Source organism: Benincasa hispida, chromosome 7 (genome assembly GCF_027475165.1).
Source record: "Benincasa hispida cultivar pf3 chromosome 7, pf3_genome.v1.1, whole genome shotgun sequence".
NCBI lineage: Eukaryota > Viridiplantae > Streptophyta > Magnoliopsida > Cucurbitales > Cucurbitaceae > Benincasa > Benincasa hispida.
In genome coordinates this window covers 1933765-1961081 of record NC_143484.1, presented here as the reverse complement: position 1 = coordinate 1961081, position 27317 = coordinate 1933765, and the positions used below count along the sequence as shown (strand labels likewise).

At 39.1% G+C, this 27317-nt stretch overlaps 1 non-coding gene across 1 annotated transcript; it reads left to right on the top strand.

Moving 5' to 3' along the window:
* Positions 1-11276: 11276 nt before the first annotated feature.
* On the top strand, positions 11277-11383 carry LOC120069512 (small nucleolar RNA R71). Its single transcript, XR_005479561.1, has one exon. It is a non-coding gene; the product is annotated as a small nucleolar RNA R71 (small nucleolar RNA).
* Positions 11384-27317: the final 15934 nt, after the last annotated feature.

Below are 27317 nucleotides of genomic sequence, written 5' to 3'. Positions count from 1 at the left end.
AACGGTGCCAAAAACTTGTTCGTTGCTATCGTGATTCGAGCTGGGAGTGTATTGTATAAAATAAATTGGAAAAATAAGTTCTAAGTATAGATGATGCATTGATGCTTTGATGCATTTATGTGATTGTAACGCGTTGGTGCGTTAGAGATATGCAACAGAATGCACAACACCCCATTATTGACGTTCAAGTTTTCCTAAACCATACCTAAGTATAAATCCAGTTTAGGTTCCTAGTAAGTCCAGGGTCGAACTCAGGGATTCAGTTAAGCTAACACCGACCTTTCGTTGTAGCTATTGTAGGGGTTTCCTAAATGTATGAGAGAAATGTGTTATTTACACTAAAGTGTTGTGCTTGTGCAAGAAGATACAAAAGAGTTGAGTAGTGAGTGATGGATCATGCGAAAATGGATTTTAATGTAAGTGGTATGCGTCGGTCTAAGATGAGTGTACACAAACAAGTGTGTGATGTGGATGAGATGGGATGATTTTCTTATCTTTGTTTATCCGTTAGACTTTATTCAACAGTTCTCAATGCGAATAACACACAAAACCTATCTCTAGGATGCATGCGTCTAACACAGAATGCAATAGACACCAGTAAGTCTATCTCTAGATGTACCAGGCGTCCTATTGATGCTGGCTCATCTATTCTTTCGAATAATCTAAGCTAAGGATGCTTTCAACAATAGATCAAGTCGGCTTAAGCGTTTGAAATGAGATTTTGCGTAATGACTCATCTTGCTACTCTGGCACCCTAGTTTGAAGAATGTGGCCTCTGTATTCGATTGATACCTACAAGAAAGAACAAGAATAAACTTATAGAAAAGCAAAAGCCTGCTTATTTGACATCAAGAAATTGGAATGCTCCATTTCTTAGTTAAGAAGGCTAAGGCCTGATCAAGTCGGCTTAAGCGTTTGAAATGAGATTTTGCGTAAAGTATAAATGCATTAAACATAAACAAGAAATAAACAATGGCAAGTGTGATGGATCAAATATATGAATTTATAAAGAAGCAAATTGTCTTTACAAAAGCAATATTCAATCGAATGAAATGAAAGCTATAAATGAGATGAAAGTAACTGAGTCAAGCCGAAGAGTACAATTTCTTTTATCTCTTTGGCTAAATTCTGTTGTGTACAATCACTTGTATAGGAGTTGGACGAAGTGTCTTTCTCAAGCTTGGCTTCCTCCGCTCCCTAACCGACGGTGGTGGTGGTTCTCAACCCCTCTGATCGTCTTGGCACCACAACACAGCTTCTAAAGAACTATAACTATGACTGCACTATTACAGAGAGTGATAATCTTGATAAATTTCTATGTATGTACTGGCTGCGAACTCTGGAGGGACTTCATCTATTTATAGGCGTTGGTCATGTCCACTTGGTGATGGGCATCATTAATGTCCATGCCCTGGTCAACCGCCTGACACTCGGAAGCTTTTCAGACGCCGCTTGCTGCAGGTGCCCATACTTGCAAGTGGTGATGTGTCACAATCAGCCTGGATCAATGTATCTTCTATGTGTTGAATTCCCTCCGACGCATGGCCCATGCGTTAGAGCTTTAGCCTGCGACACTTCTTACTTATGTGTTAGCGTTAATCCTCGTGTTGAAGTCCTACAATACAATGCATTAGTGCCGCAATATTTAGTAATAAAACTTCTTTTGCATGAGTTTGCTAATGTTTGAGTAATTGCATGTGTTTCTTCTAAAAATGAGGAGAATTTATCATTAAAAACCTTAGTTGTTCCAACTTAAGAGCAAAAATAACTTGTATTTCTACAAGTTATCAGTCATACACTACGGCATATAAACCAACATACATGTCATGCATATTAAATAAAATTTGATGAAATGGGATAATTAGCTTTAAATCCTAAAAAAAACTAAGCTAACTATTATAAAGGGCAATGAGTCTTCGGTTCAAACAGGTCAACCGGGTCTTGAACCATCCAGGTAAAGAAACACGTCTCCTTGATCGTGTAACAAATCCTTGTGATCGCCTACATGAGAGAGTAAACTCTTTACTCAATCGTTTACCAACTCTTCCTGAGCTTAATTGATCGTTTAGCAATGATCGTGTACCTTTGACTATGCGATGCAGCATGGAGGCACGCGATCGTGCAACACGTATCGTGCACTGCAAGGCTTAAACGATCATCTAAACTACAGTGGATGAAGCAAAATCGTTTAAATGATCGCGGAGCAAGCGTCAAGGTATCATATACTAGGTGATTGTGGAGGTAGTGACTATGCGATGAGGCATGCTAACTACACGATCGTTTAGTGCGCGTGCCTTTTATTGAACGATGAACACCAAATGCTCTATACGATCGTTTACCTTCAGCGTCAGTGCGATCGAGCAATCTACCCTATGCGATAGAGTAAATGCTTTACACCATCGTTTAGCATTAGTTAAACGATCGTTTAGTAAATACTACATGATCGGGCAGAACTTTTCTAGACAATCGTTTAGCCAAATCTCAATAATTGTCTACCTTCGGCTACATGATACGACCAACCTTTGGTCTTCTCCCTCCATGAGAACTGCATTTCCATGCTTTGAAACTTCATCTCGAACGACTCAACAAACTTCAACCACTTTGAATACAGACTCAATAGCTTGTTAATTATTCCCAAAATCATAGGGGCCCTAACAAATTAACACTTTAAACAGAGGCAACCATCCTGTAAACATTCATCAACTAATCCACAAACACATCTAACTCTTAAATGCAATGCAGAAAACGTAAAACCCACCACGACTGTAAAAAGAAGTTCAAAACTGAAATTTTATTTGGAATACCAGAACAACTTGGCTCTGATACCAATTGAAGGAAATCAAACATGAGGATTTCCATGCGCAGCGGAAGGGATCGTTCCAAATTCCATTTGAATTGAACACAAAACAATTACAGTCTAAAACGGAAACTAACAGGTTATGCAACAATAAAAATTACAGCATGCTAAATGATGATACAAGGGATAGAGGATGATGATACAAGGGATAGAAGATGATGATACAAGGGATAGAGGATGCATACCTTTGAAGAACAATTCTTCACAAATCTCTCGAGCAGTCTTCAATGCGTCCAACACAGCCCTCGAATGCAACGAACAGAACACAATATGAACACAACGAATGGCCAACAGCTCCTCCAATCCAATGGAGTCTAACTTGTTTCACGAACAGAGTAAGGACACCACCATAATAGTTACCTTGGTATTCTCGATGTGAGAATCCAAGAGTTGTGGGCTCTATCTGATCTTCGCTTAATAAAGAGACTGGAGGACTATGATTGAGTAGACGATCGAGAAAATGGGAGAGAAGTCACTGTCTATCGTATAGATGATGTGCTTGATTGTTTAGTAAATGACAGCTTATCACATAGACTTAGCCATTCGATCATGTAGCTACAATGTGTTCGATCGTTTAATAAATGGCAACTTAACGCATAGACTTTTCCTCTCCATATTAGTCACTCACTGGATCCCACCATCCCATTCTAAGGCTGGAGAATAGTCGAGAAGACTCTCTTGGTGGTCTATGAACCGTTCGTGAGGAGATTGGAATTGATTTGGAAAAGACTTGAGTTTACAAAGGTTGTATTTCTTCTATCCCTTTGTAGTGAATTTTTCTTGCATGCTTATTCTTTGAAATTAACCTAATTATAGTACTTTAGATCCATTATTTCTTTCGCTATGCATGTGTTCGTTCCATTACCTACATTATTCCTAGTGAGTAGAATATAATCCACATACAACATTAAGAAAGCTACTGAACTATTAATGATTTTCTTGTAGGCACAAGGTTCGTCAATATTCTAATCAAGGCCATAAGACTGATCACATTATCAAATCTTATATTCCAAGATTGAGATGCTTGTTTCAATTCATGAACAGACCGATTAAGCTTGAAAACCATTTTCTCTTGACCTTTTTTAATGTATCCATTTGGTTATTGCATGAAAATGGTCTCCTTAAGATTACCATTCAAAAAGGAAGTCTTGATGTTCATTTTCCATATCTCACAGTCATAATATATGACAATGGACAAGAAAATCCTAATAAATTCAAGCATGGCAACAGGTGTGAAAGTTTCTTCGTAGTCCACTCGTCTACCTATGTATAGTCCTTTGTCACTAATCTAGCCTTGAAGGTTTGCATCTTGCCATCTACACCCCTTGATCTCCTGTAGAACTATTTGCAACCTATAGGTTTTAGCCCACCAGATTTATCTACAAGATCCCAAACGAAATTGAAGTACATAAACTCCATTTCCAAATCGATAGCCTCAATCTATTCATATTTGATTACAGATCAATGGATCCTCAACGTCGTCATTTGATATGATGGCTAGGGTTTTTGTTAAACCCATATAATGAGTTGTGGGTTCATAACCCTCCCACTACGTCAAGGCATCCTCAACTCTTGAGGTTGATGTGCTAAGCTAGATGAACCAACATCAACAACTCTTTTTGATGTACTAGCTTCTTCAACAACTCTTGTTAGAGTTTCAGTAGTTTCATTGGAAAGTGTTCGTTGCTATCGTGATTTGGGCTAGGAGTGTATTGTATAAAATAAATTGGAAGAATAAGTTCTAAGTATAAATGATGCGTTGATGCTTTGATGCGTTTATGTGATTGTAACGCTTTGGTGCGTTAGAGATATCCAACAGAATGCACAACACTCCACTATTGACGTTCAAGTTTTTCTAAACCAGACCCAAGTATAAATCCAATTTAGGTTCCTGATAAGTCCAGGGTCGAACTTAGGGATTCAGTTAAACTAACGCAGACTTTATGTTGTATCTATTGTAGGGGTTTCCTAAATGTATGAGAGAAATGTGTTATTTACACTAAAGTGTTGTGCCTGTGCAAGAAGATACAAAAGAGTTGAGTAGTGAGTGATGGATCATGCGAAAATGGAGTTTAATGTAAATGGTATGCGTTGATCTAAGATGAATGTACATAAACTAGAGTGTGATGTGGATGAGATGGGATTATTTGCCTATCTTTGTTTATGCGTTAGACTTTATTCAACATTTCTCAATGCGAATAACATACAAAACCTATCTCTAGGATGCATGCGTCGAACACAAAATGCAATAGACACCAGTAAGTCTATCTCTAGATGTACTAGGCATCCTATTGATGCTGGCTCATCTATTCTTTCGAATAATCTAAGATAGGGATGCTTTCACCAATAGATCAAGTCGGCTTAAGCATTTGAAATGAGATTTTGCGTAAAGTATAAATGCATTCAACATAAACAAGAAATAAACAATGGCATGTGTGATGGATCAAATATATGAATTTATAAAGAAGCAAATTGTCATTACAAAAGCAATATTCAATCGAATGAAATGAAAGCTATAAATGAGATAAAAGGAACTGAGTCAAGCAGTAGAGTACAATCTCTTGTATCTCTTTGGCTCAATCTAGTTGTGTACAATCACTTGTATAGGAGTTAGACAAAGTGTCTTTCTCAAGCTTGACTTCTTCCGCTCCCTGACCCGCGATGATGGTGGTTCTCAACCCTTCTGATCGTCTTGGCACCACAGCACAACTTCTAAAGAACTAGAACTATGGCTACACTAATATGAGAGTGAGAATCTTGAAAAATGTCTGTGTATGTATCTATATTACGAACTCTGGAGGGACTTCATCTATTTATAGGCGTTGGTCATGTCCAGCTTGGTGATGGGCAGCATTAAAGTCCATGCCCTGGTCAGCCACCTAACACTCAGAAGCTTTTCAGACGCCGCCTGCTACAGGTGCCCATACTTACAAGTGGTGATGTGACACAATCAGCCTAGATCAATCAATCTTCTCTGCGTTGAATTCCCTCCGATGCATGGCCCATGCATTAGAACTTTTGCCTGTGACACTTCTTACTCATGCGTTAGCTTCTTGTTGAAATCCTGCAATATAACGCATTAGTGCCGTAGTATTTAGTAATAAAACTTCTTTCGCATGAGTTTGCTAATTTTTGAGTAATTCCATGTGTTTCTTCTAAAAATGAGGAGAATTTATCATTAAAAACCTTAGTTGTTCCGATTTAAGAGCAAAAATAACTTGTATTTCTACAAGTTATCACCACCCCTAAATTTGAACAATGCTTGTCCTCAAGCATTCCAAAATAATTTTTTGTTATCTCCTTTGTCTTAAGTGTGCAGAGTTCGCCTCTCATCATATTCAGTCATAAGCTTGAGATAAGAGTTTGGAAAATGTAACGCAGAGTGACTCTTTTCTAAAAGGAATAATTTTTAGTGTCAGGTGCAGCAAGCCTTTTATCAACAACTCCTTTCGTTACTCAAAACATTCCCATTTTTTCTAAACCAGCAATGCATTAGATGCTCTTTTTAAGATAAATGCCAGATGAAAAGAAAAAAATTATGAATTTTCAATTACCCATGCGTTGTTCTAGGTATCCCACATTCGCTTTGGCTTATCCCCATGGGTGTCATGCGAGCATCCAACTACGAGTGAGAACCCTTCACAACTAAACTCATATCTAATATTCATGCATTTCAAGATACAATTTCTTCAGACTAGATAGAGGAGTTCTTTGAGATGCATTGGTCTAGGAGACTTAACATCGTTTTGGCTTGCTCCCACAGGTGTCATGTGAGCATCCAACTATGGCTAAGTGCCTGTTCCAACTTTTTAACTCATGTCACTTTGAGGTTTTTCTTTTAAAGTAATGATAGAGCAGTTGCATTTAATATTTTTCTTATTTTGTTCCCTTTCTTTTTGATGTACTCGTTTGATGCGTCTTAACTCGGATTTCCCTCATCCCCAAATTTGGAGATGAGCTAAATCCTCATTGCTAAAAGAGAAACAAAATTTCAAAAAGGTTTTGAGAATTCGAAAGGAGTTTTGATTTAGAGCTTGCATGCGTTAGAAAGGAAATATGTAGTCTTTTCAGAAAAGTTTAGGCTTTGTTAATTTTCCTAATACCTACTCTATACTTATAGATTTCATATTGTTGATATCATTTAGGTAAGGCAAGGCACAAGACTTTGAAAATATCTAAAGAACAAAAATAAAGTATGCTAAGGTCAAACGCAAGGAACAAAATGATAGAAATTTCTCATTCATTTTCATGGAATAACATGGAATAAACAAGCAAGTCAAACTAATAATAAAGATCAAATAAAGCAAAATACAAAAATAACCCAACACCCCAAAACTTCATTATGCAGGCGCGTCATCCCTGCATTTTTCTCCAGGGTCTTCATCAATAAAGCGCAAAGGGTTTTTAAGATGGGCAGGCAATGGAGGCAAGGCAAACATTCCAACCAAGACCTGATTGATTTATTGTATTGTATAAACAAATTGGTCTTGCATCCATCTTGTTTGCTGCCTTAGGTAATCTTTTAGAACTCGATTTTGTTGTTGAAGACCTTCGATGGACGCGGCCAATGGTCTGAGCTGATCACTTATGAAAGTTTTCAACTCTTCAAGGTCAATGCTGCGTTGAGGTGGTACTGGTTCTTTACTTCTTCCAACTGGGTCTTCGAAATTTACTGCATTACTCGATCCTAACCCAGTAGGTTCAAATATGGTTGGAGGAGGCACAAAATTGTGAATTGAACTTGGTGAGGGCGAAGGAAGGGGACAATGGATGTCTTGATCTATATGAGTAGGTTCTTGGTGCGTTTGATCAAGACTCCTTTCTGGCGGGGCCACTGGTGAGTCATGGAGAGTGAGGTTTAGGGTTGTCCGTGCTTCTTCATCCGTAAGTTCAAGCCCTGCTTCATAATCTTCATGCTTTAAAACTTTATCGATGTGTTCAACTATCTAGACGCGTCTTCTTTTGGGGGCACATTCAAATGCTCGAGGTCTTGTTGCCACTTCTTTAGGAAGCAAGGCAAGCTGATACGGCGAACCGCAAAGTAAATGCCTGATTAACTTAATGTTCGTCAGATCGTCAATTTCTTCATGATCATCCCCTAGAGGGATACCTTCGTGTTCACATAATGCATAGATCAGCCATGGAAAATATAGTTGTCCTCTTGGTTTGGTTTTGATGGTCTTGATCTGATCCCTTATTATTCTTCCTACATCTAAAGGGATGCACTGCATGATACAATAGGTAGCCAAGGCGCGTTCTTTCGACAATGTTTCATGATGCATTGAAGGCATGATGCTCCTCTTGACTAGATAATACCATAGATTCGCGTCTGGGTTTAAGTTTCTGAAAGCTAGCATCTTTGCTCCATTTCTAGATGTTTTCCACTTGCTTCCAGGCTTGCCTACCACTCTTAACGCATCTTCAAGTTCGCTCGACGTTGGTTGATCCTAGATGCGGTTACCTTCTACGTCCGGATTACTAGCGATGTTGAACACTTCGTTGATCTTATCAGCTGAGAAGGGCACTAACACCCCATAAAAAAATGTTGTATTCTTTTCCATGTCAAACTCACTGTTGTAGAACATGCAGACGAGGATGGGCCAAATTCTTGTATGCCCAATGCAGAACTAACCTCAACCCATTTCATTTATTGTTTCTCTTATGTATACTGGCAGTGGTTTGCGCTCGGGAAAGAAGCCTTTCTCTACAAGTATATCACTGAATTGACTCTTTCTTCCCATTGTCTTTTTAGGTAACGTGTCGGTTACCTTGCGTTTTCCTACCGCGTGTTCTTTGGCTTCCCGTGCTAGCTCTCTCAATTCATTCTCCAATTTCCTTTGGAGAGTTGTCTTCCTTCGCCCTTGCCTTACGGGCTGATAATCTTCCAAGTCCTTCACTAACACATCATGCCTAAAGCAACTCCCATACGTTGCATCCTTAGGGTTGGATGCTGATTGCTCATCTTCTTCCTCCAGTATTAATTTTCTTTTCCTTGTCACTCTCTTTTCTTATGAGGGCCCTTCATTCGTGTCAGTTTGGCATGATTGAGACGCGTCAGGGCCAATTCTCCTTTCTTCTTCTTCTCCATCTTCTTCTTCCAATTCTGTTTCGAGCATCATAGTGCACCACTCCGCTTCGTCCAATTCAAGTGATGCGTTAGGTTGGTCGGAACACATCACTTCGTCCAATATGAAGATGGGTGAACACGACAGTTGGCTTGATGCATCTAATTCAACTGGGTAGATGGTGGCTAAGGGTTGGATTAAAAGTGGGGGTGCTGGACGCATGGCTGGTGATAGGGCGTTGTGAAGGTAGGTTAGAAGTGGGTCATACGTTGCACCCACCGGGGCTATGTTAGGAATGAATGGTGGTGGTGCAGCCTTGGTGTAGGGCTTATTGACAGTCGTAGATGACAGATGCTGCCTCGGTTTTGAAGGGGTTTTAGGCTTTGGTTTAGGGTTAGCTTTGGGTTTTAGTTGAGGAGTCTTGGCAGGAAGGGTTGTAATGGCTTTGGTGGACTTCAAAGGAGGTTTTGTGGGTGTTGTGATAGGTTTTGACCGAGACGACCGCTGGGAGGTGGAGGTTGCTCCGCCGTGCGTAGGTTTGATTTGGACAGAGGGTTTTGAGGTTTTTCGTGGGCTTGGGGGAGGTGAAGTCAAAACAGAGAATGAAGAGAAGAAACTTACTAGTGAGTCGTTTTCGAAGCTCATGGTTTGGTTCTGACTATCAGATGCAGACGACATTGTGGCTGGAGAGACGTTTGAGCAGATCGATGGTGAGGGAAATGGTGAGGGCTAGGGTTTTCTTTTTTGTTTAACAGATGGGTCGAGAGGGAAATGCGAAAGAAGAAGGAAATTGAAGCATTCAATTTTATATAGGCTGGGAGAGAGAGTGGGGTGACGTCAGGTGGCGCCTGACGTCCGTAATAAATGCAAAGTTGAAGGGACGTTCTTGGGTTTCTAAGCACTCGAGTGCTTTGTATTTTTTACACGTATCCCTTCAACTAGGCCACGCATTAGACTTAAGTCTAACGCGTTCGTTATTCCCATCTCGATTATACACAACTTTTTTTATAATAAAAAAGAAAGTAAAATTTCTAACTTATGAAGGCAATAACAAAGAACAATCAATCTTAAAAAACAGACAAACAAACAAACCAACAAACTCAAATGTATAGGTAAAATACATAATGCAAAAAAGTAAAAGGAAAGAGGAAGCGTCCCTAGAGTATATATCGATGCGAACGTAGGAATGCTTCGACGCGGGCCTCAACTGGCTTCGCATAGTGTGAGAGATGACTTTTGACATTCTAGGCCATCTTCAAAGTATGACTTCACTCTTTGGCCATTTACTTTGAATGCGTTGGTGCCATCCTCCCATGTTAATTCCACTGCTCCATATAGAAAGATTGTTTTAATGATGAAGGGTCCTGACTACCTAGATTTTAACTTCCCTAGGAACAAACGCAAACGTGAATTGAACAATAGAACTTTCTAGCCAACAACAAGCTCTTACTGATGTGTTGGTTGTGCCAACGTTTTTTCTTCTCTTTGTAGAGCTTGTTGTTCTCGTATGCGTTAAATCACCACTCCTCATGCTCATTAAGCTGAAGTTTGCGTTGAACGCCCTCAGCGTCCAAGTTCAAATTTAGCTTCTTAACTGCCTATGGGGGTCTTTTAGGCAGTCCTGTAGGCCCAGAGCACTTCATCCAGCCTCTGTGCCCAGTCCTTCTGCAATGCATTGACAATTTTCTCCAGGATAGATTTGATTTCTCGATTGGATACTTCAGCTTAACCATTCGTTTGTGGGTGGTAGGCGGTAGCGATCTTGTGCCTATTATTATATGATTGCGGTGTTTGCGTGCTGCTCGCTTGATTATGCGTTGGACCGTTGTTTTGCGGGAAAGATCTGGGCGGCCTTCCTTTTTGCGCCACTGGTTGGAAGTTTTGTAGTTGATTTTTTCATGCTAAATTGGGTGGTTTCTCCACCCGGGGTTGTACGTATCGGAGTAGGGGTTATTCTTTATAAAGCACACTGACTGCGGGATTTTCTTGGCATTCCTCCATCGAATAAGATTCTCCACAAATGACACAACTTGCGGTCGTTTAAGCAATTGCGTTGACCTACCTTTTCTTCGCTCCCGTGTTTTTAATTGCAATGCCTTGAATCAAACTCATCATCGCAGTCATCTTGTTTTGCAAGGATGCGATGGCCCTGTTGTTTGCGTCACTAACTCTGATTCTTAATCTTTGATCGCTTTCCCGCCAATCCTCGTGATTTTTGGAAATGTGATCAAGTATACTCTTTGTCTCCTCATATGTTTTGTCAAGCAGACCACCAGCTGCTGCCACATTGGCAGCGATCTGTGAAGCAAGGTTTAGTCCTTGGTAAAAAAATCTCCATCGGCAGGCAGTCTGGTAAGCTATTATGCGGACAGACTCTTACCAACCACTTAAACCTCGCCCAAGCATCGCTGAGCGATTCGTCATTTTTTTGTTCAAAATTTGTTATTAATTTCCTTCTCCTGGAATTCTCGGTTGTGGGAAATACTTCATAAACTTTTTCACCACCTGTTCCCACGAAGTTATCTCTCCCGATTTGAGAGAATATGCCCATTTTCTTGCCTGATCACACAAAGAAAATGGAAACAAAGTTAATCGAACTTCTTCGGTAGAGATATTTGGGAACAAAAAAGTGTTGTAGATTTCCATGAAGCTCTGGAGGTGGGCGTACGGGTCTTTGCCACGCCTCCCTCCAAACTACCCAGTAGCCTAGACCATCTGCAACATTACCGACTTCATTTCAAACCTCGATCCGTTTAACATTGGCCTCATGATTCCTGGAGAGAAATCATAAAGGTTGGGCGATGCATAGTCTCGAATGGGTCTATTCCGACATTCGCCAGAAGGATGTGGTTGGCCCTTATATTGTTCGTGTTTGCGGCCCTTTCTTCCGGTTGTTCCACCATTCTTAGGTTTTTTCTTGTAGTTGGCAGTTATCTCTTAGTCTACGTCGAAATGTTCTCTCAATATCCGGGTCATAGTTCGCCAAAGATTGAGAGCCGCAAAGAAATCAGAAAAATTATCGTTAGCACACTGAATTGTCGAAGTCCCCAACAACGGCGCCAAAAACTTGATACGTTATTTTATGCGGTGAAAATATGGAATGAAATGTGGTGATGGAATTGCGTTGAGCAACAAGTTTTCTTAGTGGAATCCAAGTATAAACCCCACTGAGTTTCCTGGTAAGTCCAGGGTCGAACTTAGGGACTTGGGAAAACAGTTTGCTGTGGTAATTTTCAAGAAGACTTTGCAATAACCAAATAATCAAATAGTTGTTTGGATTGTTGTTTGCAGTAATAAAAGTAAACAAATGCAATGAAATTTCGAAAAGAGTTGATAAAACGGAAGATGCGATGAGTATGCGGTGAAAGGGTTGAGAAGGGTTTGGCTAACACTTCCTAGGATGCGTTCATGTTATGCGACCATGCAACACATATACAATAGTAAACCATCTCTCAACGCGAATGCTACGGCTTCTAATGCTAGAACGCATGCGATATATGCGATGAGTCTATAGGACCTACAGATAAGCCTCTATTTTTATTTATGTGATGACAAAATGAACACACACAAATAAGGCGACCACATAATATCATACCTATCTCTAGGGTGCATGCGACGAAGGTTGACAAATAGAGCTTATCTCTAAGTTCCTATCTCTTGCTTATGCAGATCTAATCTTACTCTCTCGAATCTAGATTCTAACCTAGCTCTCTCAAGTCTTAGGTTCTTTCTTTAGACTCTCTCTCGAGTAGCTCTAAAGGGGTGTTGGGCACAACATAAAACAAAATAATCGTATGCAATGAAGATCCTAGATCATGTTAGCTTAGTTCTTCTCAACCCATTCGATAAGTTTAGCTACTCATGCGTGCTAAGAGAGTGAAGAGATGTAGATAAAGAAATTCCATTGTATAGATATAGAGTTGAAATACAAAATAACAATGCAAGAAGAGAATAAAGAGCCTGGTAGCAATATCTTTCTTCCCAAGGCTTTTACACTGTCTTTTCTACTCTGTTCAAAAGATAATCTCGCTCTCGCAAGAGTTGGCCCACTCTTTATTTTTCCACGCCTCTGGGTTCTCTCTCGAGTTGCCCTAAGCGATCTCTCGACGTCTCTTCCCTTTTCTTGCTCCGCCTTAAAATAAAAGAAAAACTAAGAACAAGGCTATTCTTAAGGAGAAATTCTCTAAGTATCTGAACTTGCTGAACTAGCTGAACCCGTTTTCTAAAGGTTGCCTTTGGTATTTATAGAGCTTCGGGGTGAAAGGCGACTTTTCTCTTATGATTGCTCAGATGAGATGGTTTTAATTCTCTGACTGATGAGTCGAATATTTGTCACCAAAAAGTTGAGTGTACTTGTTATCGTTAGCAGCTTGTCAACTTAATTCAGATTCGACCGTCATCAGCTTTCTGTCCCATCATGATTAATTATGCTTTTCACCCAGATGCGCCCACTAAGTTACGCCGGCTCTATGCGGCAATCCTTCTTGAGCAGATGTTTGCGAGCACAAATCACTACAAAGCCTTGCGGTAATGTTGCACTCGTCCGTTGATTTCCTGTGATCGCGCTTTCCACCTTGCGTCAACGCATATTCGGCATAAAAATACAAAAGTTAACTATTTCTATGCGATGGATGCATGCGACCGCAATTTTATGAACTTAATGCTTTTTACACGCAATCTAACATATTTTATCAATGCAAACCTTCATTGTTTAATAACTTAGCACTGTAATAGCGTGTATTTCTGCCCGTTATCAAGCACCACAATGTTCAAGCCCCAAAATCAACCCTTAAGGGAGAAACTTATCTACTTTCCTCTACATTGAGGAATGAGTGAATTCCATCTTGCGTAGCTATGTTCCCAGCTCCCCAATCAGACGAATCCCCAAAATGGTAGGCATGTTGAGTCAACGATCTTACGACTATCACCCATACAAATCAAAGGACCACTCATCCATACAACTCACTTAGGATTCAGGTCGTGTTACCTATGGTCATCCTAATGAAATGGAAGTCTCTATTAAGAATGGTGTTATATAATGAGACTACTCATGTCGTGGTCCGGTCTTATACAAAATCCTTTGTATATAATATCCCTGCTCACATGTCTCCACATGAATTATCAGGATCAAATCATTTTTATCACTTTACAACAATTGTAACATCTACAAAGCAGGGCATACTAGTAGTGTTACAAGGATAAGGTATCCAGCCTTATCCATGTACTACAGACCATTTAGATTATCACTTAAAACATGATCCATCCATATGTCTCTATATGTTTTAGTTACGATATAACCATGGAACTTAGTTTATTGGTTTTTTATTAATGCAACAAAAATTGGAATAAAATTTCATATATTTTATGAAATAAATAATGAGTTTATGCATAATATTCACAAACTATACGATCCTACGAGATTTAAGGCATGAGACCCAATAGAAATGTCCTTCAATCCCCACTCGTAATGCATCCTAAGCATTAAAGGATGCTTATGATCATTGGACAAAGGCCAATGACAAGGCCCGAGTCTATATCTTGGCAAGTTTGTCTGACGTTCTTACCAAGAAACATAAGGCCATGATCATTGCACATTAGAACATGGAGTCACTTCAGGAGATGTTTGGACAACCGTCCTCTCATATCTGTTACGAGGCTCTCAAATACGTTTATAATGCGCGTATGAAGAAACATCGGTCAGTGAGAGAACGTGTTCTCGACATGATGGTCAACTTCAATGTTTTCGAGATAAATGGTGTGGTCATCGATGAGAAAAGTTAGGTTCCCTTTATTTTGGAATCTCTTCCAAAGAGTTTCCTTCAATTACGCAACAATGCAATTAGGAACAAAATAGAGTACACCATACTATCCTCCTGAATGAGTTACAAACTTATCAGTCTTCTATGAAAAGTAAGCGATCGATAGAAGAAGAGGCAAATGTTGCTCATTCCAAGAAGTTCCACAAGGGTTCATCCTTTGAAATAAGCTTGCTACCTCATCTTCTGATTCTAAGAAGATTCAGAAAAAGAAAAGAGGGAAGGGGATGGCTCCAGCTGCTGGGAAAGGCAGGGGCAAGGCCAAGGTAGCCGGAAAGGGAAAATGCTTCCACTACAATGTGGATAGTAACTCGAAATGAAATTTCCCCAAGTACCTTGTCGAGAAGAAGAAAGAGAAGGATGGTAAATATGATTTCCTAGTCTTAGAAATTCATGGATACTTGATTCAGGAGCCATTAATCACATTTGTTCTTCTTTATAGGAAATTAGTTCCTTCCAGCAACTCAAGGAGGGTGAAATGACGCTTAAGTTTGGAACGAAAGGTGCCATTTCAGCTCATGCTGTGGGAGCTGCTAAGTTGTTTTTCATGAATAGATACTTAATTTTGGAAAGTTTTTATATAGTTCCCAAAATTAAGAGGAACATTGTATCTATTTCTTATTTAATAAAACAATAGTATTCTATTTCTTTTTCATTCAATGAAGCGTTCATTATGAAAATGGTGTTACAATTTTTTAGCTAAACTAGAAGGCAACTTATATGTGTTAAGACCAACTGAATGAAAAGCACTTTTAAATCTTGAGATGTTTAAAACTGTGAATACACAAACTAAAAGGCAAAGAATTTCCCCAAGTAACAAGAACATGTATCTTTGGCATATTAGGTCACATAAATCTCTATAAGATTGGAAAAATGGTAAAGAATGGACTTCTAAGCGAGTTACATTACCTCCATGTGAATCATCTCTTGAAGGAAAAATGACTAAGAAACCTTTTAGTGGGAAAGGTTACAAAGCCAAAGAGAGCTTAGAGCTCATACATTCAGATCTTTGTGGTCTAGTGAATGTAAGAGTTTGATAAGGGTACAAATACTTCATCTCTTTTATAGATGATTATTCGAGGTATAGTTACTTATACCTAATTGACATAAACTTAAAGTCCTTGAAAAGTTAAAGAAGTATAAAGCTGAAGTTGAAAATCTGTTAGATAAAAATACTAAAACACCTTGATCAAATCGAGGAGAAGAGTATATGGATCTAACATTCCGAGACTATATAATAGAACATGGAATGCAACCAAAACTTTCAGCACCTAGTACACCTCAGCAAAATGGTGTATCAGAAAAGAGAAATAGAAATTTGTTAGACATTGTTAATTCTATGATGAGCTATGCTCAATTGCCTAGCTCGTTTTGGGGGTATGAACTAGAAACTACAATTCACATCTTGAATAATGTTCCCTCGAAAAGTGTTTCTGAAACACCTTTCAAGTTATGGAGGAGGCGTAAACCAAGTTTACATTACTTCAAAATATGAGGTTGTCCTGCACATGTGTTAGTGACAAATCCTAAGAAGTTAGAACATCATTCAAGGATATTGATAACTTGTAGAAATACAAGTTATTTATATTGTTTTATTTAAATATTGCAGCTAAAAGAAAGAAAAATTGCGTCGATAGTATAGAAATTGGCTAAGAAATGTGAAAATTATAAAATGTCGTCAATACACCCACTAACACCATTGTGATGGTAGAATAGAATGTTTCAGTTTCTGTTTTGCAAGAAATAAGTCACCGCATGCGTTCATGGCTCAAAGATGAAATGAACAACGCATCTACGTCGCATTGCGCCCATGAATCACGAATGAAGAGATGATCAATGCAATGACGGCGCATGCGACAATCGATCAAGAGCTCTATCGATCAACGCAACTTCAACCGCATGCGATAATCAAAAACAACACCGCATGCGGCAATCGATTGAAGATGTGAAGAGCAACGCATTTGCGAAACATTCTGACAAGTGTATAACTTTCAGTTGTTCATTTCTGATGGGTTGATTGCGTAATAGAAGAAATTTTCCATTTCGCTATTTCAGGAACTACCATAACTATACAGTGGGGACCACAAATTCAAAGAGCCAAGGCCTTGCCTATAAATAGCTTCTTCAAATTTGCTGAAAAGATATACAGATACAGATACTGGTACATATTTATATACATAGAGACGTGCATATACTGATTCTGAGAGAGAGGCTGGTCTGAAGCGACTTACAGAGTAGATCCGGGAGAACCACAAGACAAGGCCAAGAGGTGAGTCTCCGAGCAGAGAATCCTTCCCATTCCCGTAGTTGAAGCTCTGTGCGAAGGTCAATTCTACAGGGAAAGCAAGCCTAAGAGGGAAGCTTTCCTCTCCACCATTTCCACATGCCAGCAAACACAATCTCCATTCGGGATCTGTGTCAAGACATTGACATTCTTTCTGTATTTATCTTTATTTCATCATCTGTATTCATCTTCTCTAATCTTTCATTCACAACATGTATCGAACGCTTAATTTTAGAATTAAATGTTATGATAGTCACCGTTGTCATCTCTCTGTCTCTTTCCGTACATCCATAACCCATTTTCTCCATGATGTGTTCTTAATCCCCTAGGTAAATAGCAAGAATTAAGCGAGTGAATTAATTTGTGTTAAGGAAATAATTAAGTTTAGCTAAAGCATGCTCGACAGCATCTTCACCTGTGAAAGCAGAAGTGAAGATGTTATTCCGCCTATCGAGAGAAGGTTGGAAGAATGCGTTAACTAAAGCGAGAAGTAGTTCTAGAGATGGAAACAACCTTGCGTTCATCACATTCATCCCTGTTTCACCATAGAGATATGGGAACATGGCCGATCACCAAGAGGTGTACGCCAAGGGAAAGCAGAACCTTAGTTGCACCTTTAATGCAATTGACAAACTTGCGATGTTTTTACTATTTACTCTTTCTCTTTCTGCTTCATTCATGAAGACTTGCCATCGCATACATCGATTCTTTGTACAACTTCACAGTCAGTTCTCGACCTCGGTATCATGTATCATGTATCTTATATCGTGTATCATATTAGTTTAGGATTTATTTTATTAAAGAATTTTTACTTTCACCACAATTTACATTTCTTTATAAATCAACATTCTTTATTCATTATTAAAAACCGGTCGCATGTATCACTTAAGTAATGCATTAACAAAAACAATCCCTGTGTTCGACCTCGGATCATTCTGAGAAACTTGCGTTGGAATTATACTTGGTTTTAGCGCAAGAAAACTTGTGACACGCACTACTCCATCGCATACTACGAGCATATCATTAACAACGCACATATTTAGATGTAGTATCACATAAAAAAAATTCTTTATCGCAAAAGCACTTGAGCGCATATACAGCACATCATTCATTTCATTCACAAACCATGCGTTAAAGTTAGATAAAGAAAAAGAGATTCAATTCTATATCATCAAGTTTATGGCGTCCTTACTGGGCATTGGTAACGGTTAGTGTTGAATAATTTTGTGGTAAGTTGCAGGATTGATCTCTTTGTACTATCTGTTTATCGCGAAGAGCAGACTGATGGTTTATGAGTACTGGAACTGGTCCATAAATTCTAAACTGACCCAGAGATGAAGTGTATTTTTCGCGCAGGAACACATTAGAACCAAATTAAGCACTGGAATTTCAAATCCTACGGTTGTGGAGAATGCAAGGTTTGAGACAAGGTCGGTCGTGCTTCAACTGATACAAAATGCGGGACAGGAGAAGACCCGCATGCTCATTTGACTAGCTTCGTAGAAATGTGCAACGCATTCTCCATATCTGGTGTGACTCTCGAAGGAATTAGATTATATCTCTTCTCGTACACACTGCGGGATGAGGCAAGGAGGTGAACAATGTCCTTGATGAAATTGCGCAGGCAAGTTTAACCGCTTGCAGAGGTGTGGATTACGATAATCATGTGAGAAATTTCTTTCAATCAGCATCTCTAAAATCTATGTTTAATTTCTTTCTTTATTGCTTTATGCATTACGTTATTTATTGCTTTCTTAAACTAGCTTTTATTGCTTTATGAATTTACTATTCAATTAATTCAATTGCGTTAATTTCCGTGCGTTATTTCAATTCCCTTACTTTCTGCATTAATTGCATAGTTTTAAATTCTCTGTTAATGATTGTTTAAAAGAAAATGAATACCGCAAAGTCCTAGCGACTTGCGTTGATGGAAATATATATATATATAATAATAGAAATAATAATAACAATCAACATTCGGTATGCATTGCGATGATGGGTGCATCTTGTGCTAACAAGATACACTTTGCGTCTATCCTACCCAAATGCATTGCGTTGAGGGGTGTGTTGCGCTCGTATGTATTTTTCGTCCATCCTTAGCGAAAATGCACTATGTCAAGATAGTGTTGTGCCAGTAAAAATACAGTGCACCCGTCCTCCAGAAATGCGTTGAGTTGGGGGGTGTGTTGCACCTATACGTGCATTGTTACCCTTCCTCTGCAAATATGCATTTGCGCTAATGGAGTCATTGCGTTAATCTTAACCTTGCGCACATCTGAATTAAACACAAAAAAAAAATTCTTGTTGCAAATAGAGTAGTCCAGTCATTTAGGCTTCCAAGGAAATGATGACTTAACAGATGAAAGGATGTACTTCTTTACTAATTCATAAATGTAAGGAGCGCAGCGGCAGGCTTTTTAAGTACTTTGAGGCTTGCCACCGCAGAATTTGCATTGGGCCCATCAAGGCCCAACCTATAAATTCTGTCTTCCCCCTTCTTAGGTCATCTATTTGAGTCTTTTGCGAAAACAAAACCCTAGCAGGTCCTTTGTAAACCCAGACTTCAAACTTTCTTCCTAAAACCCTAAAAACCTTCCCAGCTCTTTCACTCAGTACAACCATGGCCGATCAATCTTCCTATTCATCCTCTTTACCCTCATCACCCTCACCAGCCCAAATCACTGCAAGAGAGGCAGCATTCCTTGCAGCAACCGCCACCTCGTCGCCCAGCCAAAACCCATCACATGAATCGCCAGAAAATCTCAGCAAAAGCCTTTAGTAGCCAGACCACTCCAAATCAGAGAGGGGCAGAGCACGGAGAGTGCCCCACTCTCAACACTATCATCTAAAAGCGGAAAGAAGAGATGAGACAACAGAGAAGTGTTTTGGAGCATACTAAGTAATATGGAAAAGGAAAGAGGGCTGCCCAAAGCTGGGCTTGTTAATTAGACATTACCTTCGGAGGAAGAGATGGAGGAAGCTACGCGGAGAAGCGCCCTGGCCATTTCGGATCCTAAGGAAACTGTTTAAATAGAATCCTATGAGGGACCCATCAGGGTTGCTTTGGAGGAGGTGGAAGCGAAGAAGCTGCCTGAAACGGCTGAGGAGAAGAAGAACAACAACAACAACAAGGAGAAGAGGGTAGAAGGAGATGAAGAAACCCATCGAAGGAAGAAGAAGAAAAAACTAAAATCGAGTGAGAAGAAGGAACGCAGGCGAGAAGGGAAGTGCCTAAAGAAGAAGGAAGAAAAGAGAAGAAGGGCTAAGAGCCCAGAAGCCGATGGAGAATCAACCACCACAAAGGTGGATAAGGGGGTGTCAAACAACAAAGAGAATCAGCGCAACCTGAAGAGGAATCAACACAAATAAGAACGGTTGCAACTAACGATGGAGAGGATCCAGACATCACCCATCTTATGTGGCATCGCAAGGAGAATCTACCGCAAGGGTCAACAATCGACCCACAAATTTTGCAAAGTACAGTAGAAGAGAAGGAGAGGAGAAGAAGAGAGGAGGAAGAAAAACAAGAGAAGATGTTACGGGCACACAAAATCATCGCAGAAGGCGATTTAAGAAGAAAATTACACGATGAAGAAGTATGCCGCAACAACGCAATCTCGGTAGAAGAAGAGAGAATAAGGCTCGAGGAAGAATAGCGCATATTGTTGGCCTCAGAACAGTTTGAAATAGAAATGAGAGAAGAAAAAGAGGAAGAAAAGAAGAAGAAGAAAGAGAAGGAGAAGAGGCGCAGAGCAAATGTTCAACGCATAAGAGAAAAGAAGAGTAAATAAATTGCGGAGTGGGAAAAGGAGGAACAGTGCAAGAAATGGGAAAAGTAACAAAAAATAAAATCCCACCTTGCGTTAACAAAAGAGAAGGGCAAAGCAAAAGCAGAAAGTAGTGAGCCTGCGTTGGCCAAAGGACGCCCATCCAAGAAGAAAGAGAATGGCGACATGATGATGGAGATGGGGTTCTTCCCTACGCTAATGCCACTACCGGACTTAATCACAAGTGTTGTACTGGAACATGGATGGGAAACATTCTGCCAGTGCCCATCCATTTTAATCCCAACAGTAGTGTGAGTTTTCTATAATGGACGACTTCATGGCACCAAAGATGCGGTCATCATGAAAGGGGAGGTAGTGCCTTTCAACGCAATGGACATCAATGAGTTATATCAGATAAAGGACATCCCAGAGGTGCCGGGTAATAAAATCATTGATGATCCCACAGAAGAAAAAATGGAAGATATGCTCAAGATATTAACGCAACCAGGCACGCAGTGGTTGGTATCTATGAAAGGCATCAGAACCCTTGCGTCAAATAAACTTCTTCCGGAGGCGCGACTTTGGGTGTGTTTGGTGAAATAGCGACTCATCCCGAATTCTCATGAAAAAATAGTTTTGAGGGATAGAGTCATGGCCGCATACTGTATAGCATGTTTCATTCCAATAGATGTGGGTCAATTGATCGTAAGGCAGATTCGAGGTTTTGTGGGGCGTATAAGAGGCCGGTATTTCTTCCCTTGGACAGTTTCAAGCTTATGTCTTTCATTGGGTGTAGGTATTGAGGACGAACAATTGCTAGAAGTCCATGGCCTCATCAATGTCAATATTTTGAGAATGCTTATCAAAGATTCCCCTCATTTCCACGAGCTTCCACTAAAAAGGCCCATTATCGACTTAAATGTGCCGCATCAGCCAAAGCACAAGAAACAACGCAAGGTTGACAAAGGCAAGGAAAAAGTCCAAGAGCCATCACCCCAAGATCAAGAACCCTTGGACCCTTTACCTTTGATCATTCGCCCTTCAAGCCCTCCTACAGAACCCCTTTCCCCACTCCCTGAACATTTTACTAATCTTCTTCTTGCCCCCAATTCACCCAACGCATATCCAGCAGCACCATCCTTCCCTTCATCTTCACCGTAATTTTCTCCTCCACCACCGCATGTTAACAACCCACATGATTTGGGTGAAGGACTTCTGCCCAACCTCAAAACATTGATGGTGAAACATCACAGGTGCAGCCCCATTGCCACCCTAGCGGCTAACCTTGCTGATATGCATTCTTTTCTCTCTCATCAACATGACTTTTTCTTCTAGCGAATAACGAAGTTACACGAGTGACAAGCAGAGTTGCAACGCAGTGTTGCTATGACAAGGCAGGTGCTGATCAACAATTAACACAATATCTACACGATCCATCTGAACCAAAGACAAGTGGTAGAGTGCAACCATGAGTACTTCAACTTTTTGACAGCCTATCTACATGGTCCCATGGTGCCTCCGCATTTACAGTAACATCTGCACTTTGAAGAAGCTCCTCGTGTTCCTCCACAAAATCCTCCTCCTTAACCTCCCCCTCAATAATTCTACAAATTTTTTTGTTGCGGTCATTCTTTCATTTTTAATTCATTCATTATTTCTATATATGGAAGCTATTCCTTGATTCTTTGTACATGCTCAAAATTTTATATTGCGATAATTGTAATTCTTTGTATACTTGGTTAATTTTTAATACAACTGAGTAACTATTCTTTCTGTATGCATTAGCCTCTTATTTATCATCCTTTGTCAATTATTGCGATGTTTTTTATCTTATATTTTGTGTTATTCATTACGCTGCCATGATGAGTTATGTGCATACCCTTAGCAACATGTCCCACACTTTGTATTTTCTGACTAACACTTAGATAATTCGTAGCAATAGCACTGCTTTACCTTTTACCCTTCAAGACTCTGCTCAAACCATCTTTTCAAAATTTTAACAAAGTGTTTTGTCTATTCTGTCCAAAACAATGCAATAAGAACCTTGCACATCTCTAAATTTGGGGTGGGGAAGGTCTGAGCGAATGCGGTTATTAGTAGAAAATACGTTCATTAAAAAAATCATATAAACTCCAATGTCAGCGCAAGGGAAAAAAACCAAACCTGATAAGAGTTAAGTCATGAAAGGAACCTGCTCGTAGTTGGATGTTCGCATGACACCCGTGGGAATAAGCCAAAACGAAGGGTGTAACCATGATCAACAGTCTCTAATAAAATGACGCAAACTAGACCAACGCATAACTGAAGCACCAAGTTTCTTTTGCATGAAGAGATAAACATTCTTTTCAAAACAAGAAGGGAATTTTTTAGTAAGAGATTTGTTGTATAAAAGAATAAAGTAGAGCATGTTTATGAATTATTAAAGGATAGAAAGAAATTGCGTTGTTAAGTAATGTTGTGTAGGTGGAGCATATGGAGCAACCAATCGACGCAAAATTAAGGATAAGAATTGAACGATATTGCCTTAGTTGAAGATATGCTTGAGGACAAGCATATATCTAAATTTGGGGTTGTGATTACTTGTAAAAATACAAGTTATTTATACTATTTTATTTAGATATTGAGGCAAAAAGAAATTGGCTAAGAAATGCGAAAATTATAAAATGTCATCAATACACCAACTAACACCATTGCGATGGTAGAATAGAATGTTTTACTTTCTATTTTGCAAGAAATAAGTCACCGCATGCGTTCATGACTCAAAGACGAAATGAACAATGCATCTACGTCGCATTGCGCCCATCAATCAAGAATGAAAAGATGATTAACGCAATGACAGTGCATGCGACAATCGATCAAGATCTCTAGCAATCAACGCAATTTCAACCGCATGCGGTAATAAAAAACAACACCGCATGCAGCTATCGATCGAAGATGTGAAGAGCAACGCATTTGCGGAAGATTCTGACAAGTGTACAACTTTCAGTTGTGCATTTCTGACGGGTTGATTGCGTAATAGAAGGAATTTTCCATTCCACCATTTCAGAAACTACCATAACTATACAGTAGGGACCATAAATTCAAAGAGCCAAGGCCTTACCTATAAATAGCTTCTTCAAATTCACTGAAAAGATATACAGATACTGATACTGGTACATACATATATACATATAGACGTGTATATACTGATTCTGAAAGAGAGGCTGGTCTGAAGTGACTTACAGAGTAGATCCTGAAGAACCACGAGACAAGGCTGAGAGGTGAGTCTCCAGCAGAGAATCCTTCCAATTCCCGTAGTTGAAGCTCTGTGTGAAGGTCAATTCTACCGAGAAAGCAAGCCTGAGAGGGAAGCTTTCCTCTCCACCACTTCCACACGTTGGCAAGCACAATCTACGTTTGGGATTTGTGTCAAGATGTTGACACTCTTTCCGTATTTTTTTCTAATCTCTATTTCATCATCTGTATTCATCCTCTCTAATCTTTCATTCATAACATGTATCAAATGCTTAATTTTAGAATTAAATGTTATGATAGTCACCATTGTCATCTCTCTGTCTCTTTCCATACATCCATAACCCATTTTCTCCATGATGTGTTCTTAATCCCCTAGGTAAATAGCAAGAATTAAACGAGTGAGTTAATTTGTGTTAAGGAAATAATTAAGTGTAGCTAAAGCATGCTCGATGGCATCTTCACCTGTGAGAGCAGAAGTTAAGATGTTATTCCGCCTATCGAGAGAAGGTTGGAAGAATGCATTAACTAAAGCGAGAAGTAGTTCCAAAGATGAAAACAACCTTGCATTCATTATGTTCATCCCTGTTTCACCATAGAGATCTGGGAACGCGGCCAATCATTGAGAGGTGTACACCAAGGGAAACGGAACCTTAGTTGCATCTTTAACGCAATTGACAAACTTGTGATGTTTTTACTATTTACTCTCTCTTTCTGCTTCATTCATAAACACTTGCCATTGCATACATCGATTCTTTCTACAAATTCACAGTCAGTTCTCGACCTCTGTATCATGTATCATATATTTTGTATCATGTATCATATTAGTTTAGGATTTATTTTATTAACGCATTTTTACTTTCACCGTAATTTACATTTCTGTACAAATCAACATTCTTTATTCATTATTAAAAACCGGTCGCATGTATCACTTAAGTAACGCATTAACGAAAACAATCCATGTGTTCGACCTCGGATCATTCTGAGAAACTTGCGTTGGAATTATACTAGGTTTCAGCGCAAGGAAACTTGTGACATGCACTACTCCATCGCATACTACGAGCATATCATTTACAACACATATATTTAGACGTAGTATGGCATAAAAAAATGTCTTTATCACAAAAGCACTTGAGCACATATACAGTACATCATTCATTTCATTCACAAACTATGTGTTAGAGTTAGATAAAGAAAAAGAGATTTAATTCTATGTCATCAGTTATGTCAATTTATTAGTTACCCTAAAGAAACGAGGGTTAGTCTGTTCTATGTCTCTCAAGAAAATAAGGTGATTATATCAATAAACGCTACATACCTGGAGGAAGACCACATGAGAGATCATAAACCATGGGGCAAATTAGTCTTAAATGAAGCTACCGGAGAATTAGCAAGGGTTGTTGATGTAGCTGGTCCTTCATCAAAAGTTCATGAAGAAGTTAGTACTTCAGGTCAATCTCGTCCTTCTCAATTGTTAAAAGTACCTCGATGTAGTGGGAGGCTCATATCACAACCTGAATGTTACTTGGGTTTAATTGAAACTCAGGATGTCATACAAGATGATGCCATAGAGGATCCATTATCCGATAAACAAGCAATGAATAACGTAGACAAGGACTAACGGATCAAAGACATAGACCTTGAAATGGAGTCTATGTATTTCAATTAAGTATGGGAACTTGGAGATCTACCTAAAGGGGATAAACCCATATGGTGTAAATGGATCTATAAAAGAAAGAGAGGTGTTACTAAGAAGGTACAGACCTTCAAAGCTAGACTTATAGCAAAGGGTTATACCTAGAGGGAAGGGGATGACTTTGAGGAAACCTTTTCCCCTGTTGTTATGCTTAGTCTATAAGAATTCTCTTAACTATAGCCACATATTATGAATCTGAGACATGGAAAATGGATGTCAAGACTGCTTTTCTAAATGTCAATCTTTAAGAGAACATCTTTTTGTCTTAGGCCGAGAGGTTCGAAGCCTAAAGTCAGGAGCAAAAAGTTTGCAAGCCAAATTGATCCATTTATGGGTTGAATCAGGCATCTAGATCTTGGAATATTAGATTTGATACTGTGATCAAATCTTCTAGTTTTGATCAAAACACTACTAAACCTTGCATTTATAAGAAAATCATCAACGGTAAAGTAGCTTTCTTAGTACTTTATGTGGACGACATCCTACTCATTAAGAATGATGTAAGGTATCTTATGAAGGAACTCGAAAGGAGAATCTTAAGCGGAAGCAGATCGTCAAAGAAAGAGAGAGGTTACTAAGAAGGTATAGACCTTTAAAAACTAGACTTGTAGGAAAGAGTTATACCCAGTTTCCCCTATTGCTGTGCTTAAGTCTATAAGAATTCTCTTATCCATAGCCACATATTTTGACTCTTGGATATGGAAAATGGATGTCAAGACTACTTTTCTGAATGGCAATCTTGAGAGAACATCTTTATGTCTCAACCCGAGGGGTTCATAGCCTAAAGTCAGGAGCAAAAAGTTTGCAAGCCCAATTGATCCATTTATGGGGTAAAGCAGGTGTCTAGATCTTGGAATATTAGATTTGATACTGTGATAAAATCTTTTGGTTTTGATTAAAACATTGATGAACCTTGTGTCTACAAGAAAATCATTGACGGTAAAGTAGCTTTCTTAGTACTTTATATGGACAATATTCTACTTATTAAGAATGATGTAGTGTACCTTATGAAGAAACTCATGTGAGGAGAACCTTGAGTGGAAGCAAATCGTTCAAATTCCATTAATTATTGAAAATAAACTTTACAGTAAACATACAATAGATATGCATTCAAAATAATTTACAGTATACTTTTACAAGAAAAAATGTTCAAGATACATTACCTTTGAAAACCTTTTTCTTCACAAAACCTCCGTCGAACAGTGATGAACCAACAACTTCTTGAAGTTCAAGATTTTCTCGAACCAAAATTCGGACACAACCACAAAGAGTCCTTGGTATTCTCGAGGTGAGAACTCGGGTGTGGTGGGCTCTGACTATTTTGGTTAGGAGGGATAAGATTTGATGGAGGAAGTAGATTGAGAATTATCTCACAAGAAATCACAGAACTTTTCTCCAAAAACTCTCAATCGTACAGCAACAATAGAAAATCTTAGAGGAAGAAGAGAAAACCACTTTTCTTTTATTCCTCTTGCCATAAAATTAAAACCACCCACTAAAGTGGTTGGAAAAAAAAGATGGGGAAGTTATTATTCAAATAATAATAAAATAATATAAATAAATATGATAACTAACTTATCATATTATATTTATATTAAACT